A 17,634-nucleotide genomic window follows, 5' to 3' on the forward strand; every position below is an offset into this window, starting at 1 on the left:
CGTTTTGACAGCATGACAACACACCATGGCCTGGTTATTATTCCAACCACTTTTCTCAACCAGCTCCGCACATATCGCGAGGTGGTTTTCTCGATATGTCTTGTCAAAGCAGAGATCGTGTTCCCCTTATCACGGGATTCTCATCAATACGGACGTGGGTAATCCAACCGCGCCATCAATTACGGCGCCTAGGGAATAAGCGGTTTTCCCAGGCAAGTGGGGAGACACATCGCCTCCTCCGCCCTTATAAAGGGACAAAGATTTACTTTTTTCACCCACGCCTTCGTCCTTCTCGCTTACCCATTCCCGCACACTCGAGCTCTAGCGCCCAAGCTCGCGTTCTTCTTCTCAAACCACTCCAATCATGTCTGGAGAAGGAGGCAAGTGGATGGTCTCCTCCGTCACAAAGGAGAACATCAAAAAGTTATGGGAAGTCGGATACTTGGCCGCGGATATCGCGCACCGGCTACCAAATGCGGGGCAGATCGTCCCCACGCCCGAACCCCATGAGAGGGTAGTTTTTCTTACCCATTTCGTCCGCGGACTGGGATTTCCTCTCCACCCGTTTGTCTGCGGGCTCATGTTCTACTATGGGCTGGACTTTCATGATCTGGCCCCCAATTTCATCCTCAACATCTCGGCGTTTATCGTCGTCTGCGAGGCCTTCCTCCGCATCAGGCCCCACTTCGGCCTATGGCTGAAAACCTTCAATGTCAAACCCAAGCTGGTGGGTGGCCAGCAAGCAGAGTGCGGAGGCGCCATGGTGGGAAAGATGCCTAATGCCACCTGGCTCAAGGGCACCTACGTGGCTTCGAGTTCGGGCCCTACATCACTAAGCCGCGCGACTCCAACTGGGTGGCGTCCCCCAAATTTCGATCCGGAATCCCCACGTGGTTCACCTCCTGGAAAAAGAAGGGCCTTTCCTGGGGTTCTTCGGTAGAGCTGACCGGACTCCAGAACTGCATCCAGAACATGACGAACAAGAAAATCAAGCTCGTCAACGTGGTTCAGGTTATGCTCTTCCGCCGGATCCTTCCGTGTCAACGACGGGCGTTTTTTTTGTGGGAGTTCGACTCGGCCAAGCACCAGACGCTGCGAGAGCTCTACGACATGATGCACGAGGACGTCTGGAGGGTGTTGTTCAAGGGCGCCAAGATGCCTCCCTCCCTCACCGAGGACCGCAGACTCAGCGCAAAGTGCCGCGCCCATCCGGTAGGCTTTTATATCTCTCAGGGTATTTATTTGCCCTGGTTTAGTTATGTGCTAGATCTAAGCTTTCATGTCATTAACAGGACTGGATAGAGACAGCAGAGCAGCTTGATTGCCCAGCCCCCCTGCACTAAGATCTTGCAGACGCTCTTCTAACGAAGATGCTGACTCTGGCACCTTACGAGGTGCTGGAAAAGAAGGCTAAGAAGAAGTCCACGGGGACCCGAAAGGGTCTCCGGCGGAAGGTTATATCGGACTCATCGTTCGATGACTCCGACACGCACTCCTCCCATGGAAACGAGGAGGAGAAAAGTTCTCCCCCCAGCCAGGGAGACAAGAAAAGGAAGGCCGACCCATCCGGGGAGGCCGAAGGGTCCAAGAAGGGAAAGACCCTCCCTCCGTACTGTGCCACGACGGCCGCCGACAGCGGCGACGAGTGGCTACCCAGGGACAAGCCCCTAGCAAAGTCGTAAGTGTCCGGACACCATAGTACTTCATGGTATGTTTTATTGTACTGCCTTTCCTCATGCTGAACATGATTATGCAGTCCGTCTCGAGCTCATCTCGACGTACCCTCTTCGAGCGGCTCTTTGGACTCATCGGATATGAACAGTGGTTCTCCTCCGGCCGCTTCCACCCCTCGCCCTACGGACAACGCCGAGGTGTTGTCCCAAAAGGCACCGAGCCAAGGGGAGGTGATCCTGGGGGCGCCTCACGGCGACCTCCCGGACCCTGGGTACCAAGGGAGCAAGGCTCCTACGGGCTTCGAGTTCGGGCCCTAGCCGGACACTATGCCGGAACCTTCGATGGTTCCGGACTCCGGTAGGTGGTCCCCCATTAAGGGGGGCCAACCATCTGTGCCGGTGTCCTCTGTCCAACCAGAGGCACCAGACAACTTGCTGGAAGCGCTTCACAGCGCTTCCATCGATGAAGAGCACTGCACTATTATGAGTGCGGTGGTCGAGAAGGTTCAGTCCGCCAAAAATGGATTGACCGAAGCTTGCGCCAGCCTCCTAACAGGCTTTGAGGTAAGTAATCAAAATATAAGAAAATATTACTACATAGATAGTATCCCCTGATTCTCTGTTCGACGTTCGCGAAGAAAAGCCGAATAGAGTATCGAATGATAACTCAGGAGTCTAATTAGAGTATGTCTATGTGTATGCGCAGGCTTCACTACTGGCCGCTGCCGCACATACTGCGGAGGTCTCTGCGCTGAAGTAGGACCTGAAACGGTCCGAGGAGGAGCTCGGCCTTACCAAGAGGCAGCTCGAAGAGAGCAAAGGTAAGATATACCTCTGCTATATAGTTAAAAAGAAGTTCGAGTGTAAAGTAATAGGATCATCATGAATTTGTCAGGGGCCACGACCGAGGTGGAGACCCTGAGGAAGGCGTTGTCCGAGGCCAAAGACAAAGCGGCCAAAGAACGCATTGAACGGGAGAAGCAAGAAGCCCGGGTAGGCGTGGTGTAGCAAGAGCTCGAGGCTCTTGCCAAAAAGCACGAGTCCTTGGAGCTTGAATCTAAGACGTGAGAGTCCGAGCTTGCGCAGGCGCTTGAAAGCATCCGGAGCGCCAAGGCCGAAGCCCACAAGGCCCTCTAGGAGATTGACGCGGTGAAGAAGATAGAAGAGGGTAAGGCATTCTTTATGAAAAGCAAGCAAGTGAATGAGACTTTCCTTTTTCTTACCCGAGTTCGGAGCTCTCCAGGAGCGTTTGCAGATCTTCCCCGCAGTGTACTGGACACCGCAGAGTTTTACCAGGCTGAGGAGGGGAGCTCAACAGAGAAGTTGTTCTGGTCTCAGTATACTGGGACCGAACACCCCGTGCCCTTGAGCGACCAGCTGAAGCAGTTGGTCGAACTTCACAAGGCGGCCGAACAGGCCATGTGGGGCCTTATAGTCCGGATGTGGCCTGGCGAGCCCCTGTCCGGCAGCTACTTCGGTCTGGTGAGGCGGCTTGTCGAAGCCTACCCACGGCTTGAAGTCATCAAGCGGTCCATCTGCATCGAAGGTGCGCGCATGGTTTTTGCCCGGGCGAAGGTGCACTGGGCGAAGCTGGACGCCGTCAAGCTTGTAACGTCCTCGATGCGGCTATATCTCCCACGTGTCGAAGCACGACTTAGAGGCATAACCGCATTGAAAGCAATGTCGCAAGTGAGGTAATCTTCACACAACCCATGTAATACATAAGGGAAAGAGATACATAGTTGGCTTACAATCGCCACTTCACACAATACATGAATAAAGCATTACATCATCCAAATACAATGAAGGTCCGACTACGGAACCAAAATAAATGAAGACTACCCGAAAAGCTACACAGATCCCCGATCGTCCCGACTGGGCTCCAATACTGATCAACTGGATCAAAACAACACAAAGAACAAGATCTTCATCGAGCTCCTCCTGAGCTTGATTGCGTCATCTGCACGGTTCAACGGCACCTGCAAGCTGGTTTTGGAAGTATCTGTGAGTCACGGGGACTCAGCAATCTCGCACCCTCGCGATCAAGACTATTTAAGCTTATGGGTAAGGTAAAAGGTACGAGGTGGAGCTGCAGCAAGCGACTAGCATATATGGTGGCTAACATACGCAAATGAGAGCGAGAAGAGAAGGCAAAGCACGGTCGAGAAGTGATCCTAGAACAACCTATGTCAAGCATAACTCCAACACTGTGTTCACTTCCCGGACTCCGCCGAGAAGAGACCATCGCGGTTACACACGCGGTTGATGTATTTGAATTAAGGTCAACTTCAGGTTTTCTACAACCGGACATTAACAAATTCCCATCTGCTCATAACCGCGGGCACGGCTTTCGAAAGTTCAAATCCCTGCAGGGGTGTCCCAACTTAGCCCATCACAAGCTCTCACGGTCAACGAAGGATATTCCTTCTAGTGGGAAGACCCGATCAGACTCGGAATCCCGGTTACAAGACATTTCGACAATGGTAAAACAAGACCAGCAACACCGCCCGAATGTGCCGACAAATCCTGATAGGAGCTGCACATATCTCGTTCTCAGGGCACACTCAGATGAGCTCTCCATACAACTAAAACCAAACCTCGAGTTTCCCTGAGGGGGCGCTGCACAGGACTCTAGTTTGGACCAACACTCGGAGGAGCACTGGCCCGGGGGGGTGTTAAAATAATGATGACCCTCAGGAGCGCGACTCCCAAGGGAAAAGAAAAGGCTAGGTGGCGAATGGTAAAACCAATGTTGGGCATTGCTGGAGGAGTTTTATTCAAGGCGAACTGTCAAGGGGTTCCCATTTTAACCCAACCGCGTAAGGAACGCAAAATCCGGGAACATAACACCGATATGACGGAAACTAGGGCGGCAAGAGTTGAACAAAACACCAGGCGTAAGGCCGAGCCTTCCACCCTTTACCAAGTATATAGATGCATTAATTAAATAAGATATATTGTGATATCCCAACAAGTAAACAATGTTCCAACAAGGAACGATCTCCATGTTCCAACAAGGAACAAACTTCAATCTTCACCTGCAGCTAACAACGCTATAAGAGTGGCTGAGCAAAGCGATAACATAGCCAAACAACGGTTTGCTAGGACAAGGTGAGTTAGAGACTTGGTTCAACAATATGGGAGACATGATAAGCAAGTGGTAGGTATCGCAGCATAGGCATAGCAAAAGAGCGAGCATCTAGCAAGCAAAGATAGAAGTGATTTCGAGGGTATGGTCATCTTGCCTGAAATCCCGCAAGGAAGAAGAACGAGTCCATGAAGAAGACAAACGGACGTAGTCGAACGGGTCATCACAAACGCGACGTTACCGGAACCAACCCGAAGAAGCAAACACCGGAAATAAGCACACAACATAGTAAACAACCAACACATGAACATGGTATGATATGTGGGATGCGATATGCGATGCATATGCAAGATTTGACAAGGAAAGATTGGGCCTGGCCTCAACATGGGAATCCAAGAGTGCCACTGGAAAAGTGAGGTGATTTCGGTTGAAATCGATATAAAGATCACCAGAATCGGATGCACGGTTTGGAAATGGCAAGCAAAACAAATGTGGCACCGGTCTACGATAAACAGCAAGTAGCCATCTAAATGCATCAAGATAACGATGCTACGGCACCCAAACATGGCAACAAAATACATGGCAGGGATCCACTCATGATGCTTAACAAAAGATGAACACTGAGCTACGGAGAATTCATCCATTAACAGGTTCAAACAAGCATGGCAAAAACGCAAACGATAACAGGTTTCAGACTTAGTGAAACTAACACAAGTCTGGAATTTAACATCAGGTAGCACACATTGGAGCATGAAAACTATATGCTACAGGAACTTAACATGGCAAAGCAAGGCATGACATGAAGCTACTCCAAGCACTTAACACAAGTCCCTTAGTGACCTTGAGCCAAAAGGGATCAGAAAATACAATTGCAAGCATGTGAACATGGAAAAAACATAAACAGATTACAGACTTAGTGAAAAACTGGAGCATGCAAATCTGTTAACGAGTCGGCATGTTTACGAGCTCGATGCACTCACTACCGAGCATGGCATGACAACGTAAGAATCCACCCATCAAGAATACATGGCATAGGAGCTAGAAATGGCAATAACCACAACATAGCATGCATGGATCAACAACAACATCCTCGGCAAAATTGCTAACAAGTAAACAATCAGCCAGGATTCACGAAATAGCAAAAGTAGAGCTTGATTGACTCTAGCTAGGTTGCTCCATAATTTCAAACAAAGACATGGATGGATGGAGCACCACAATGCTAACAAATCATCCTTACTGATCATCCTCAAAAGAGGCACGGATCACTAGGAAACAACATGAACATAGGGCATATTGATAAAAACAGATCAAGGACTTAGTGAAATTCTAAGTCCCTGAAATCAGCATTAACGAATGCACTACTTTGCAAGCTTGTGCTAGTCACCACACATATCACAAAAATACATGGATAGCACCTCTGTAAAGATGGCAAAGCATATAACAAAACTCATGTAGAGCTCAGGGGCATATCATGCACACAATAATCATGGCAAAAATGACAAATAGCTATTTGGTGCAGCAGATCTGACAAATATGTCAAATAGCTCTCTTCCAACAGCATTTCGGGCATCAAGATGATCTAAAATGAAAATGATGCAATGAGATGAAATGATGTACTCTCTGAGGCGAACATTTTGATATGCTATACGGGCAAAACGGATCTACGGATGCAAAGTTATGACATGATGAACATGGGCATTTGAATCTGGAAATCGGGGACTTAGAAGAAATTATACCCTCCGAGAAGTGGATAGGGAGATGCGTGACGAGGCGATCCGAGACGACAGGACGACGTTTGGTTGAGGGGCTAGGTGGATCTGATCCACTTCGCATGGATCTGGATGGGGCGGCGAGGCTGCGCGCTCCGGCGAGCTTGGACGCCGGCGAGGAGGAGATCCGGCGGCAGGGATGGCCAGGTCCAGCCGGCCGGCGCCGGATCTGGGCACGGCGGCGGCGGTTGGGCATGGGAAGGTGGACGCGAGGTCCGGCAGGGCACCGGGCGGTGGTTGGCGGCGGGTGCTTGTGCCGGCGACGAGGGGATCCGGGTCACCGACGGGCGGCGACGCGCGGTGGCCAGCGCCGGCGAGGTGGCGTGCGGCGGCTATTCCCAGCGGAAGGCGGCGACATGCAGTCGGAGCAGCGCAGGCGGCGAACGGGCGACCGACTCGGCTGAGCGGGCCGAGACGGCCCGACCCGGGCCACGGCAGGCCTGGCCACGCGGGAGGAGAGAGAGGGAGGTGGCGCGCTGAGGTGGCGCGAGCTGGTTGGCTCACGGCGGCGGCGGGAGTGACGAGCACGACGGCGGCGGAGCTAGGCACGGGAGACCCGCAGCGGTGGCGGCGCAGATCCGGGTCTGGGCGGGCCCGCGATGGGCCCGGCGGGCCGCGGGAAGAGAGAGAGGCCGGCGGGTGAGGTGGCAGCGCGTGAGTGGATGAGAGGGGCGGTCGAGCTGACGTGGCAGCCTCTGGTTGGCCGAAGTGATGTGGAGGGCGCAGCGGACATGTCCGGCCGGCACGGGAGGAATTGTCCAGCGGCGCGCGGAAGAGGAGGTTAGGGTTTGGACTGCGCGAAAAAATCGGGGAGAGCCACATATATATAGGTAGAGGGAGCTAGGAGATTCCAAATGAGGTGCGGTTTTCGGCCACGCGATCGTGATCGAACGACCGATATGATGGAGGGTGTTTAGGTGGGTTTTGGGCCAAAATGGAAGGTTGTTGGGCTGCAACACACACGAGGCCTCTTCGGTCCCTCGGTTAACCGTTGGAGTATTAAACGAAGTCCAAATGGCACGAAACTTGACAGGCGGTCTACCAGTAGTAAACCAAGGCCGCATGGCAAGTCTCGGTCCAATCCGAAAACGTTTAACACCCACACACGAAAAGAGGTAGAAAGGGGCACAAGATGACATAGGAGCGCCGGATTGCAAAACGGACAACGGGGAAAATGCTCGGATGCATGAGACGAACACGTATGCAAAAGAAATGCACATGATGACATGATATGCAATGCATGACACGGAAGCAATGACAAGGCAACAACAACGAATAACTAGAGGACACCTGGCACATCGGTCTCGGGGCGTCACAACACTCCACCACTATGAGACGATCTTGCCCCGAGATCTAGAATGGCACCGGAGGAACAACGGAAGAGAAAAGAGGAGAGGTAAAGCTAAGTTGCTTCTTTGACAAAACGAGTGAAACCAAAGAACCTTGAGAGGTTGAACAAATGAAAGAAAGAAAGCAACAGAGATGAACAAAGTTGAAAGAACTCCGTAAAGAATGAGGAATAAGAAAGAACCGATTCGGGTAGCATTTCGGTTGAAAGGAGATGAATGACTTGATAAAATGAAAGAGCTTGAGCAAAGGGGCACAACACTCCGGTTAAAAGGATAAGAATGACAAGGACAAGGTCCTGATAAGAACAAAAAGAAGGGTTGAAGATAGCAACATCACAATGCCTCCGGAACAAAAGTAAGAATGGAATGGAGTGAACGAAGGGAAACATGATCTTGAGGGAGCACGCTTACACCAAAAGCTAGAACGGAATTGTTGGAAAACCAACAACTAAAAGGATAAACTTGATATGGTCTTATGGAATACATCTCAAATTATGAGGTGACAACCTGCCACTCATGGGAAGAAGAATTGGATTGATATGAACAAGGAGACAAGAAACTTATCTCACCGGGAGGATAATGAAGAACTTGGGTCATTTATAAGCACCATAATTAGCAACAATCCTTAGGGGAAGTTTTAGGTGAAATATAACCCAAGATAACTCCAATGAAGAGATTGATGGATTTACAATACCCCATTCTTAACAACCTGTGAATCATGAAACATGAACTCAAATATCAAGAATGATGTAAAACCACCTCCAATGATACGGTAGAAAGAAATGCACTCCGGATTGCAAGATGAAGAATGCTTGAGCTCCTTAGAAAAGAAACTTGATGAAACACTTCGAGAAGAAATTGAATCCTTGATGAACCACCATGTAGAGCCTCCATGAAGAACTATGATAAAAGAATGATCAAACGAAAAGAAAGAGAAGTTGAAAACACAAGGTGAATCCTTGCAATGATTTAGATGGATCTCCGTGGTGATATAATTGCGAGAGCTTGGAAATCCGGGAAAAAGAAAGAAAAACAACTGAAAACAAGAATTTATTCATCATGAACAACTCTGAAAAAGAAAAGATGAAGCATCTCGAACCGAGAATGTGATATGATGAACCACTCCGGAAAGCAAGAATTGAATTTACTCGATGAAACAATAATAAGAATTATGTTATGCGTATCCTTCACCAATTTAAATTGATGACAATCCACGGATTTGGCATACTACTTATTCTCGTAGCAAGGATGAAGATAGATATAGCTCAACTTGAGAAGGTCTTCAACGATCCACCGGTAGAATTTGGAAAGCACGAATGCATTGATATGATAAACGAAGGAAGAAGAATCTTGGAAGAACCACTGTAAGAATTGAAAAAGAACGAATAAAACATGAAGAAACACCGCGAAGGATTAGGAAATACACGAAGATGCTTGAGAGAATTTAGATCCATGAGAAACGAAGAGATCATGAACTGATTAGAGGATATTTGAACGATGCACCGGTAAGATTTAGAGAAAGAGAGCTGAAATCTGAGAATGAATAATCCTGAATTGATGGACTCCGGATAACCAAACTGAGAAGACTCCTGAATAGCTCCGGATGGGTGAAAAGAATTCCTATAATCGAAAATAAATATGAGAGGATGGCAACAAGCTAGAATCACAAATCTTGAAGATAAATGGAGCAAGGTATGAAGGAAAACTCTTCTTCGGTCTTCGAAAGTTGAGAATGACGACGAGAAACACCGTCATGAATTATTTAGACACTCTGGAATGAAGAATGGAAAGGTTGAACCAACGATGAAAATAATTTGAAAGATCTTGGAGAAAAACATAAGACTGATGACAATCATTCTTACGTCAAACTTCGAAAATAAAATTTGAGGATAGCTCCGGGAAAATAAGAACAGTCAGGTAAGATCCTGGAAAAAGACCTGTGGGTTAGGGCCCACTGAAAGAAACACCGTTGAAAAGGTCGCTTGGAAGATAGATTGCACCGGTTGAATTAAAAGTCTTGAATGATATAACAACCTGGAAATAGCTTGAATGAAAGAAGAGTGGAAACACGAATCTTCGAGATATCTTCAGCACTCCGGAACAAATGAATAACGAAAAGTTAATGATTTAGAGGTGCACCGGCAAGAGAAGGTATTAGAAACGATAAAAAGAATATAATCGACAAATCTTGACTGGAATCCACCAGAGATGAAAAGAATAAAGAATGGTGAACTTGTGGAGCATCTTCATGAGAATCACCGGATAAGAACATTGACGGAGAAGAATGGAAAGGCTTCACAACAATAAAAGGATACTTGAATAAGAAATCTGGGTCCTTGAAGAAAAACAAAGGGAGGGAGGGTGGGAACAACAAAGAAAATTTGGAATGGAAGAAACGAACACCGTTGAGAAACTTAGAATTGATCTTGCGGATGTTGAAGTGATCGGATCCGCTTGAAGAGAAGCACACCGGTTGAACAAGATTGGCATAACAATCTCGATTATCAAGGAGGATTAGTATTCACAACGGAGTATAAGAACACCATTTAGGAAAGGTATGGAATCCACATTCGACTTCGAAGCAACTCGAATACCACAAATTGAAACAAAACAAAGGATTGGCTTGCAGAATAAGCCGGAACAAACATATGATAGAGATTTCGTTCGAAGTTTTCGTGGTGGGGCCTACACGGGCTCGATCGTACAACACCATCATGTACAAGGCAGTGCAGATGACATACGAAGCGTCCCCGAGTCGGCATAGCCAAGGACTCTTTAAGACACAATGAGACCACTGTAAAACCAACCGTGAATAGGCGGACCACTAGACGTCGAACCCCAATTTCATATCATACATCTGTCGAAAAGATATCCTAGGAGCTACTTGAATACCCACTTATAAACTCCCGACATTTTCCGGTTATGCAATCAGGTGTTGGGAATACAGGGGAAGCATAATATCTCACCCAAAACTAACAAATCCTACATCCAGCTGTATCCATCCTTCAACACATAACCAAGAAATCTTCGGAAATCGTCTACCTCAACCTTCGAAAAGCATCCGTTATACGAGTTATGGCAATACAACCGAACTCCCGCCCTAGTACTGGGTGCCGTCGAGGTTATCTCACCAACAACTGCATAAAAGAGATTTTCGATGTCGGCGAAACTAAACTCAGGTATTCCCGAACTGTAACGATAAAATTGTGACGACAACACCTCGGAGCTCAACTCCCAGGGACACTGCCACAACCCCTAAATGACAGGAGGCACCAAGAACAATGTTCTCATCAAAAATCAATCGGAATGATTCCAAGATACCCGTGTGATCCTAAATTTTTTTTAGTGAAATTTGAGAAGAGAAGAGTCAAAACTCTATGTCAGGATGCCTTACCAGAGCTATGAAGGGACTGGGGAGTAAAAAGAATTCCTAAACTCTCCAATATATAATTCCTAAATGACTCAAAGAATTTTTCTAGACTCAACTTGTCAGCTAATTCGATCAAGTAGTGGGGGCTCCTAAGGTCGGGGAAGGCTCTGATTACCAACTTGTAACGCCCTTGATGCGGCTATATCTCCCACGTGTCGAAGCATGACTTAGAGGCATAACCGCATTGAAAGCAATGTCGTAAGTGAGGTAATCTTCACACAACCCATGTAATACATAAGGGAAAGAGATACATAGTTGGCTTACAATTTCCACTTCACACAATGCATGAATAAAGCATTACATCATCCAAATACAATCAAGGTCCGACTACAGAACCAAAATAAAAGAAGACTACCCCAAAAGCTACACAGATCCCCGATCGTCCCGACTGGGCTCCACTACTGATCAACTGGATCAAAACAACACAAAGGACAAGATCTTCATCGAGCTCCTCCTGAGCTTGATTGCGTCATCTTCACGGTTCAACGGCACCTGCAAGCTGGTTTTGGAAGTATCTGTGAGTCACGGGGACTCAGCAATCTCGCACCCTCGCGATCAAGACTATTTAAGCTTATGGGTAAGGTAAAAGGTATGACGTGGAGCTGCAGCAAGCGACTAGCATATAGGGTGGCTAACATACGCAAATGAGAGCGAGAAGAGAAGGCAAAGCATGGTTGAGGAACTATGATGAAGAAGTGATCCTAGAACAACCTATGTCAAGCATAACTCCAACACCGTGTTCACTTCCCGGACTCCGCCGAGAAGAGACCATCACGGTTACACACGCGGTTGATGTATTTTAATTAAGGTCAACTTCAGGTTTTCTACAACCGGACATTAACAAATTCCCATCTGCCCATAACCGCGGGCACGACTTTCGAAAGTTCAAATCCCTGCAGGGGTGTCCCAACTTAGCCCATCACAAGCTCTCACGGTCAACGAAGGATATTCCTTCTAGTGGGAAGACCCGATCAGACTCGGAATCCCGGTTACAAGACATTTCGACAATGGTAAAACAAGACCAGCAACACCGCCCAAATGTGCTGACAAATCCTGATAGGAGCTGCACATATCTCGTTCTCAGGGCACACTCAGATGAGCTCTCCATACAACTAAAACCAAACCTCGAGTTTCCCCGAGGGGGCGCTGCACAAGACTCTAGTTTGGACCAACACTCGGAGGAGCACTGGCCCGGGGGGGGGGGATTTAAAATAATGATGACCCTCAAGAGCGTGACTCCCAAGGGAAAATAAAAGGCTAGGTGGCGAATGGTAAAACCAATGTTGGGCATTGCTGGAGGAGTTTTATTCAAGGCGAACTGCCAAGGGGTTCCCATTATAACCCAACCGCATAAGGAACGCAAAATCCGGGAACATAACACCGATATGACGGAAACTAGGGCGGCAAGAGTGGAACAAAACACCAGGCATAAGGCTGAGCCTTCCACCCTTTACCAAGTATATAGATGCATTAATTAAATAAAATATATTGTGATACCCCAACAAGTAAACAATGTTCCAACAAGGAACGATCTCCATGTTCCAACAAGGAACAAACTTCAATCTTCACCTGCAGCTAACAACGCTATAAGAGGGGCTGAGCAAAGCGGTAACATAGCCAAACAACGGTTTGCTAGGACAAGGTGAGTTAGAGACTTGGTTCAACAATATGGGAGGCATGATAAGCAAGTGGTAGGTATCGTAGCATAGGCATAGCAAAAGAGCGAGCATCTAGCAAGCAAAGATAGAAGCGATTTCGAGGGCATGGTCATCTTGCCTGAAATCCCGCAAGGAAGAAGAATGAGTCCATGAAGAAGACAAACGGACGTAGTCGAACGGGTCCTCACAAACGCGACGTTACCGGAACCAACCCTAAGAAGCAAACACTGGAAAGAAGCACACAACATAGTAAACAACCAACACATGAACATGGTATGATATGCAGGATGCGGTATGCGATGCATATGCAAGATTTGACACGGAAAGATTGGTCCTGGCCTCAACTTGGGAAACCAAGAGTGCCACTGGAAAAGTGAGGTGATTTCGGTTCAAATCGATATAAAGATCACCGGAATTGGATGCACGGTTTGGAAATGGCAAGCAAAACAAATATGGCACCGGTGTGCGATAAACAACAAGTAACCATCTAAATGCATCAAGATAATGATGCTATTGCACCCAAACATGGCAACAAAATACATGGCAAGGATCCACTCATGATGCTTGACAAAAGATGAACACTGAGCTACGGCGAATTCATCCATTAACAGGTTCAAACAGGCATGGCAAAAACACAAACGATAACAGGTTTCAGACTTAGTGAAATTAACACAAGTCTGGAATTTAACATCAGGTAGCACACTTTGGAGCATGAAAACTATATGCTACAGGAACTTAACATGGCAAAGCAACGCATGACATGAAGCTACTCCAAGAACTTAACACAAGTCCCTTAGTGACCTTGAGCCAAAAGGGATCAAAAAATACAATGGCAAGCATGTGAACATGTCAAAAACACAAAGAGATTACAGACTTAGTGAAAAACTGGAGCATGCAAATCTGTTAACGAGTAGGCATGTTTACGAGCTCGATGCACTCACTACCGAGCATGGCATGACAACCTAAGCATCCACCCATCAAGAATACATGGCATAGGAGCTAGAAATGGCAAGAACAACAACATAGCATGCACGGATCAACAACAACATCCTCGGCAAAATCGCTAACAAGTAAACAATCTGCTAGGATTCACGAAATAGCAAAAGTAGAGCTCGATTGACTCTAGCTAGGTTGCTCCATAATTGCAAACAAAGACATGGATAGATAGAGCACCACAATGTTAACAAATCATCCTTACTGATCATCCTCAAAAGAGGCACGGATCACTAGGAAGCAACATGAACTTGTGGCATATTGATAAAAACAGATCAAGGACTTACTGAAATTCTAAGTCCTTGAAATCAGCATTAACGAATGCACTACTTTGCAAGCTTGTGCTAGTCACCACACATATCACAAAAATGCATGGATATCACCTATGTAAAGATGGCAAAGCATATAACAACACTCATGTAGAGCTCAGGGGCATATCATGTACACAATAATCATGGCAAAAATGACAAATAGCTATTTGGTGCAGCAGATCTGACAAATATCTCAAATAGCTCTCTTCCAACAGCATTTCGGGCGTCAAGATGAGATCAAATGAAAATGATGCAATGAGATGAAATGATGTACTCTCTGAGACGAACATTTTGATATGTTATACACGCAAAACGGAGCTACGGATGCAAAGTTATGACATGACGAACATGGGCATTTGAATCTGGAAATCGGGGACTTAAAAGAAATTATACCCTCCGAGAAGTGGATGGGGAGATCCGGAACGAGGCGATCCGAGACGACAGGACAACGTTTGGTTGAGGGGATGGGTGGATCTGATCCACTTCGTGTGGATCCGGACGGGGCGGCGAGGCTGCGCGCTCCGGCGAGCTTGGACGCCGGCGAGGAGGAGATCCGGCGGCGGGGATGGCCAGGTCCGGCCGGCCGGCGCCGGATCCGGGAACGGCGGTGGCGGTTGGGCACGGGAAGGTGGACGCGAGGTCCGGCAGGGCGCCGGGCGGTGGTGGGCGGCGGGTGCTTGCGCCGGCGACGAGGGGATCCGGGTCATCGACGGGCAGCAGCGCGCGGTGGCCAGCGCAGGCGAGGTGGCATGCGGCAGCGATTCCCGGCGAAAGGCGGCGGCGCGCAGTCGGAGCGGCGCAGGTGGCGAACGGGCGACCGGCTCGGCCGAGCGGGCCGGGAGGGCCCGACCCGGGCCACGGCGGGCCTGGCCGCGTGGGAGGAGAGAGAGGGAGGTGGCGCACTGAGGTGGCGCGAGCTGGTTGGCTCGCGGCGGCAGCGGGAGTGACGAGCACGACAGCGGCGGAGCTAGGCACGGGAGACCCGCAGTGGTGGCGGCGCAGATCCAGGTCTGGGCGGGCCCGCGATGGGCTCGGCGGTCGCGGGGAGAGAGAGAGGCCGGCGGGGTGAGGTGGCAGCGCGTGAGTGGATGAGAGGGGCGGCCGAGCTGACGTGGCAGCCTCTGGTTGGCCGAAGTGATGTGGAGGGCGCAGCGGACATGTCCGGACGGCGTGGGAGGAATTGTCCGGCGGCGCGCGGAGGAGGTTAGGGTTTGGACTGCGCGAAAAATCGGGGAGAGCCACATATATATAGGTAGAGGGAGCTAGGAGATTCCAAATGAGGTGCGGTTTTTGGCCACGCGATCGTGATCGAACGACCGATATGATGGAGGGGGTTTAGGTGGTTTTGGGCCAAAATGGAAGGGTGTTGGGCTGCAACACACACGAGGCCTCTTCGGTCCCTCGGTTAACCGTTGGAGTATTAAACGAAGTCCAAATGGCACGAAACTTGACAGGCGGTCTACCGGTAGTAAACCAAGGCCGCATGGCAAGTCTCGGTCCAATTCGAAAACGTTTAACACCCACACACGAAAAAAGGTAGAAAGGGGCACCGGATGACATAGGAGCGCCGGATTGCAAAACGGACAACGGGGAAAATGCTCGGATGCATGAGACGAACATGTATGAAAAAGAAATGCACATGATGACATGATATGCAATGCATGACATGGAAGCAATGACAAGGTAACAACAACGAATAACTAGAGGACACCTGGCACATCGGTCTCGGGGCGTCCCAAAGCTGGTGAAGGAGGGGCCGCTGGAGGGCAAGGAGCATCGCTGCCCTGAGAATTACTAAGAGAGCGTCCTGAAGGGTTCCCGCTTAGTGGCACATGAGTGTGCCAAGGATGTAATTTTTGAATGAACATGCCCATGTGATCCTATAATATGAAACGAGTTCTTTTGCGCCATGCGACGCTTTCTTAATTTAAAATATTACCTTCTGTGCGGTCGTTTATAAAATCTGAGAGTTGGCCAGTCGTCGGCTTCTACCCCCATGTAACTAGTACTGGGGTGTTCGGGGTAAATCTGAACACTCTTTACCCCAATTTTGGGTCCTTCAAGGGAGGTGTTCAGCGCAACGAACCAGGCAATCGGACTATAATGCTTTATCACTCTCACTTAGCCATAGAAGTCTATGATTTTAAATTTTTGGCGAAGCCCCTGGTATTCGGAGGGCCGAATTTGGGGCGCTATACACGCCTAAGCCGGACAAGGCCGACTCCTCGCCCGAAGCGGAAAAAGTATTTAAGGACTTGAGACCTCTCGAATAGCGACCAGTCTCTCGCCTTATCATGACAGCCAGTTTTTGGCTTTCTCTACTGAGGTGCTCATCCAGAAGAATCAGGACACAATCACAGTAGTTCTCCGACCGCTACCTTAGCCGATATAGCGGAACGTAAGGTACCAAAGCATGGGAGTCGGGCAACCCAACATTTGACCAAAGACATGATTCGGAGCTGATGCATATAATGCTATAAGTTCGGGGTGCCGCACTGTCGAAAGTGTTCGGACTTCTTGCGCCGTATTATGGGGTAAACGAGAGCCCTTGGCGTACTGACCGTACCCAAACGTGCGGGTGTGGATTGTCGTAAATGGACATATAAGAGAAAGAGAAAAACTTAAATAATGCAATGACAGATTAATGATATGCATTGTTATTTGAATAATACGTCGAAGCGTACTGGTACAAGTAGTGCAATAAGCATAAAGTAGGACAATTCGAAATGTCCTATCCCAGGGCATGCTATGCATAAATAGTGAAAAGTGGGTATATCAAGTATTACTAGAGACCACCTGGCGGTTCCCGTGTTCATCTTAGCTTCTTGCCGCCTTGGTTGTTGCTTCCGGAATGTGTCCGGCAATTGTACTGCCGGAAAGGGCTTCCAAAGAGTTAGGCCCTGAAAGAGAAAAGGAATGTCGAAGGTATACAACCCCTAGTGTGGTTAAGCCACAATGCGGGGTGTGTCCTGAGTGTGCCCCCGCCTATGTCCATGGTATTTTCAATGCGTAGTTATGTACGCGCGGCACGGATTTCATCACTTCACCGTGACTGGGACGGGGGCCGGATTTCTAGGCGAGCTCTGATCATGCCAGGCGATCCTGTTGCAGCTTGTTCCGAACTCGCTTGAAGGTGTCCGGGGGCTGTGACGTCGAATGAGTGGTCTGCCTGAACAGGTTGTTTTGTGCCTCTGCTGCAAGGGCCACAGTGTGCTCTTCTGTATGGAGCGAGCGTTCTGTGTTTCCATTTACTGTTATGACCCCACGAGGTCCTGGCATCTTGAGCTTGAGGTATGCGTAATGCGGCACTGCATTGAATTTTGCAAATGTTGTCCGTCCGAGCAGTGCATGATAGCCACTGCG

This window comes from Triticum urartu, chromosome 3 (genome assembly GCF_003073215.2).
Source record: "Triticum urartu cultivar G1812 chromosome 3, Tu2.1, whole genome shotgun sequence".
Taxonomy (NCBI): Eukaryota; Viridiplantae; Streptophyta; class Magnoliopsida; order Poales; family Poaceae; genus Triticum; species Triticum urartu.